Source organism: Nicotiana tabacum, chromosome 2, assembly GCF_000715075.1.
Source record: "Nicotiana tabacum cultivar K326 chromosome 2, ASM71507v2, whole genome shotgun sequence".
Classification (NCBI taxonomy): Eukaryota; Viridiplantae; Streptophyta; class Magnoliopsida; order Solanales; family Solanaceae; genus Nicotiana; species Nicotiana tabacum.
The window spans coordinates 83,142,880-83,148,851 of record NC_134081.1 but is presented as its reverse complement, the minus strand read 5'-3'; positions in this window follow the sequence as shown (position 1 = coordinate 83,148,851).

Sequence of the window (5,972 nt, the reverse complement as noted above, 5' to 3'; positions counted from 1 at the left end):
TGGGAATTAACTTACCTCCAAGTTGCTAGGTGAATGCTCCTCTCAAGAAGCTCCCAAGACCGTCCAGGAATGAAGAAATGAGCAAATATGCTCAAATCCCATGATCGAGCTCCCAAGATCGAGCTCTCATGATCGAACTCCCAAGATCGAGCTCTCATGATCGAACTCCCAAGATCGAACTCTCATGATCGAGCTCCCAAGATCGAGCTCCCGAGATCGAGCTCCCGAGATCGAGCTCCCGAGATCGAGCTCCCGAGATCGAACTGGGCAGATTTGTAAGTTATAAAAACAGAGGCATTCGACCCATTTGCCATTTTTGAAAAACTTGAGCTTGAGCAGAGGCAACGTTTGGCAGATTTTCAAGGAAAGACATTTGCGGTAAGTGATTCCAACTCAGATTTGGTCTATATATACAAATATATCATTGTTTTCACCATTTAATTAGTGTTTTGAGATTGAAATTTGGAAAATTTTAGAAATCTCATAGAAACGAATTTTTGAGATTTAGGTATCTATAAGAAAATGTAGTATTTTCTTATAGAATTGATTCCTATAAATTTTAGTGATTGTATCGAATTATTTTTGGTTAGATTTGAGCCAATCGAAGTTGGATAATCGAGGAAAAGGCCTACTAGTGGATTAAATTGGAGCAAGACGAGGTAAGTCTCTTGTCTAATCTTGTGATGGGAAAATTACCCCATAGGGATTAAATTGAATAATTGTTGATAATTGTGGGGGCTGCGTACGCACGCGGTGACGAGAATCCGTGCGTAGCTACTATTAATGCTAAAGTTCGGGTAGTTTAGGACTCAAAGCATGAATTACTTGTATAAATTGTATTCTTTATTTAATTAATATTATATATATATATATATATATATATATATATATATATATATATATATATATATATATATATATATATATATATATATATTGTGAATTTTCAGATAAAGATATTAAAGGATGAAAACCTCATATGATTAATTTTATATATATATATATATATATATATATATATATATATATATATATGAATATATTGTGAATTTGCAGATAAAGATATTAAAGGATGGAAACCTCATATGATTAATTTTCTGTTTAAATTAATTAATTGTTAAAAGAAATTGTTCTTCCTCCCGAATATATCTTATAATAAATATACTCTCCTTCCGGAGGTACATAAGAAAATGTCCTCCTTTCTTGTGGAGCGGGCCGAACGACTCGGCAGGATAGATGCATCTATGGATCGTGCCGCACGTCCCTCGGTAGTGTACACGAAACTCTGGATCGGGTCGTACGACCTCGACAGAAATCGTGCTTAATAATAATAATAATTACACGATACTTGGACAGTTTATTACAACTTGTAAAGCTATTTGATAAATTGGAAATTTATTGAAATTGAATTGCAGCTTGTAAAGCTATTTGATAAATTGGAATTTTTATTGAATTTGAAGGATTTAATTAATAGATTAGAAATTATTTGAATTGAAGGAATTTAATTAATATATTGAGAATTATTGGAATTGAAGGAATTTAATTACTTCTGCTGGTTCAATAAAATTATTGTTAACTCTGTGAATCACGTTGATATTAATATTTCTATTTTCATTATTATTTAATATTATTTGACCCATAGTAAGTGTCATAGTCGGCCATCTCGTCTCTACCTCTTCGAGATTAGGCTTGATACTTACTGGGTACAAGTTATTTTTGTACTCATACTGCACTTACTGCACATTTTATTGTGCAGGTACATATATGTATAGCGACCTTGTGGGCGCAGAGGTGTGGTTAATAATTGTGGGGACATAGGTGAGCTGCATTCTATATTACGATCCACAGCTAACAGAATCTCCGTCAGAGTTATTATACTTTTCTGTCTAATTTGTATTCTGGACAGATGCTGTATTTTATTTTAATTACCTAGTAAATGCTCATGCTCATGTGACACCGGGTTTTGGAAATGGTTGTGAATTGTTTAGAAATTTAGTTTTTAATAATATTTATCATTTACTCTATGAGTTTTATCTTTACTATTTCATTGAAGAAATTTTTATTTCAAAAACACATAAATGGGTAATTAAGTTAATTGATTATGGTTGGCTTGCCTGACAGTGATTTCCGGCGCCATCACTACCTTTTTGGATTTTGGGTCGTGACAACATGGTATCAGAGCACTAGGTTCACTTACGTCTCACGAGTCATGCGCAAGTCTAGTAGAGTCTTGCGGATCGGTACGGAGACGTCTGTGCTTATCTTCGAGAGGCTACAGGGCTGTTAGGAATACTTCCCTTTTTGATTCCTCATCGTGCAATTCGATTCCTTTGAGGCTTATGCCTACATTTCCTTCCTATTCAATCTTATGCGACATGAAGCGCTTGTTATACATTGAGGATCGAGGAAAATTTTAATGGTACTACAGATGTAGTACAAGATACTTTTCCTTGTGTAATTAATTGGGCTATTGTCATCGCCTTGCGAAAGGCCGCTCTGTCATTTCAAATTAAGTATTAGTACTACCTAAGGTTTTGAGATTTGGCATTGATTGTTATGATGATTCGTGCATTGTTATCGTACAGTGTTTATGAAATGGAAAAATGCCCGTCTATGTGTTAGGGCAGTAAACGACTTGAAAGAAGATTTTCTCAGTACATGATTCAGAAGTTCCATGTTTTAATTCCAACGGAGAAAAGGCAATCGGACTATGAATGTTCAGGTTTGGGGTTGTTGGAGTAACGAAGCTTGATATTTTCGAGTGTGGTAGAGTTCTCATTTTTGATGTGGTGTCATCGCCTTGTAAAATGTGTTAAGGTTCATCAGTGTTATGGTTTTCTTCAACTCGCCTTCACGATGGGGTGTTAGGAATTGGTATAGGGGAAGCAGTCATTAGAGATTGCGGTGTGCAGTAATTCAGGAACGAAGCAGCATTTCTAGTATTGATGTCTCGAGAAGGATGATCGTCAGAAAGGTTTAAAGCTTGTAACGAGCTATTGGTTCAAGTACTACAGAGATGGATTTTGAGTTAAGGCAACAACTGGGCAGTGAAGGATGAGGAAGGACATGTGGAAGGTGCCTTGCGGTGGTTAGGTTCCAAAAAGGCCAAGTGTAAGAAAATAGAAGCAGAGTAGTTGCTTACAGGAGATGGTTGACCAAAGTGGGAGAGTGGCAAGGTAGCACATGTGTTACGTGGTAGGATGATTACATATCTTGAGGAACATTTGGAGTGATTTGGGATGTAAAATGGACAGTGACTAGGTCTACAGACTTAATTTAGAATATTGGCTGCTATATTGAGGAAGATTGGATACACAGGAGGGAGTTGCTTGATATGAAGAAGGATACAACATGACTTTGGATTGGAATGTATTTTCGCACCTTTATTTGACGTCCATGAGGAGTGAACTGACTGGTGCAGTTGGTGAATGAACTCGGACCAAGGATGATCTACTGCTTTCGTAGTAATTGCACCCAGTGCAGAGACGTTGGAATATGTCGGCATGCAATTTCCATAGGTGGGTTATCTCTTGTGAGCAGGTTAGCGGTCGTGTGGTGTTGACGAAGCTTCTGCGAAGAATTCTACTGCCTACCCGGTAAGAGATTTAATATATAAATGTGGCTAGTGGTTCAGAGTGTTTATTAAAGGTTAATAGAAGGATTTCGAGAAAATTTGCCGAGTTGCGTGTGCAGGATCATGTCAACGATGAAGAAAGAATCTCGGTGGATTCCAAAATTTTGTAATTGTAGCTTCAAGCTAAGTGGGAGAGCCTCATCGTCTATGATTGGATTGCGTAGTGTCAAGTTGTGCGGTTTGTTGTTATCGGTATTGGTGGGTCATTGAAACTAAGGAAAGAAAACATCAGTGGTAATTTGAGCAAAGGATTTGGGGAATGTGTGACATATTTGGACTTATCAATTCATATTTTGGTTTTTGGAAGACTCAGAGTTTATGCTTCGTGTAGATGTAATGCACAGGAAAGTGAGACAGTCAGATGTTTCCTTGATAAAGTGTCCATGTGCTAGCAGGGCCTTGGAATTGATCATGTTTGGGAACAAGTCAGAGCAAGTGACTCTCAATAAAGGTCTTAGCAGGTTCAAAAATTTTAAGTGCGGTGTCTAAGGATCTCGAGTTCGTAGTATGGTTGAGTATTGAGCTTTTGCAGCAGATTATGAAATAGGGCTTGGATTACTCTGCGTTATCTTTAGGTTGTGGTGTATCATTTGAGAAACGGAAGAAAATAACTTCGGATTCATAAAAGAAGTATCAAAATGGGTGTAACAGTTGAAGATGAAAAAGTGCGCACAAGGAGGGGTATGAGATGATTTGTCGATTTTGAAATAGTGTGGTCTCGTGAAATAAGGTCACTTGGGATGAATGCAGCTATTATTATTATTTCTAAGGCAAGTTGAGAATAAATTAAGAAAAAGACGGGGTCGGCTAACAATGGTTGAATCGGTATGATGGTGGCAATGACCAGTTCCTTCATCGCATAGAGTTATGCATGTAATTTGTGGCGGTACGTGCGAGGCTTGGCTGCCGTCGTAATTGATTTTATCTGGAGGAATTCAAGTATTATGGCATGTTATGTGTAGAGGGATCCCGGAAAAGTTATGGTGACTTAGACCACTACTTGAGGCCGGTATTTTATACGAATATGGGAATTCAGTCACGTGTTGCAATGGTTCTCTTGAAATGAGTTAAGAAGAAGGTTTCTATATGATTAAGTGTTTACTCTATTAGTGGTTCGGGAGTTATGATGGAATTCCTGTACTCCTGCGCATTGGCGTGGTTAAGTGCACTAAGTAGCATGGGATTCGAAAGTTGAGGATTTAAGATTTCGGTTCGGTGTTGACAAGGATGTCATGAGCTCGGATGAGCTAGAAAGGGATTTAGATGCTTAAAGTAAGATGGTATTGTTTTTGGCATCATCTGAGGTCGATGTCAGGTGTAAGAGACCTTTTGTATTGATTTGTGTATTTTTGATATGCTTTACAGCATTAGTATAACCGGTAGCATGGATGTGTAGACTTGTTATCTATTGCGAAAGGTCGTAGGAGCGTATTCTACGGGAGAATTGTATGAGTATGACAAGTAGTCACCTGATTGATTAAACATTTAACAACCAAGTATGAAGATTGTGGCGATATCGCCAATTTGAGAATTTTTGCCTGAAGGGCACTCGGTTCATTTGGTTGTGGAATGTGGAAGTTTGTTCCGGTTATGATGGTTGTTCTTGTGTGTTATGGGAAAAAGGGTTATTATGGATCCTTGAAAGGTTATTAGCCTAGTACGGTGCGATCAGAATCGGCTTGAGGTCTGTGGATGGATTTAAATATGAATACGGGCTCTATATCAGGCCGGATGTGTTCATTTCAGCATAAAAGCTCTCTATGGAGGAGTATTCGGACGTTGGATTCCGTTTCGTCATCAGTTATTTCATGTAATACTATATTGTGTCGTGTCAGTTGTGAAACGGCTTGATAAATTTCTTATGTGTTGAGGTTTCGCGTAGCGATGGATGTTATGTGAGCAGGATGGCTCTCGAGATTCAGATCATATATCGTACCTTAGTTGTGCTTGAGTTTTGTAGCATATGGCGCTGTCGGTCCTTCCAGGGATGATATTATGCACTGAGCGTGCTTGTGTCCGATATTCGGATATTTTGTAGTAATGAGCATTTTAGCTCGGTAAGTATTTTCTTATAGATTCTTTTTGTGCGGATCGGGTGGCACGCCGCCACGGGTATGTTGTTTGGATCGGGTTGCATGCTGCAACGGTATCATGTGTGGATCGGGTTGCACGTCGCAACAATGTGATGTTGAGTACAGTCCCCTATATTCTATTTTGTGTGTTTGTGTCCCATTTTCTGAGGAAGGTTCATGACTTTTTTCAGTTGTCTAATTAGTCACGTGGGTTGAGTAATCCTTTCCAGAGTTTATTTTTCTTATGTATCGCAATCGAGTCCGTA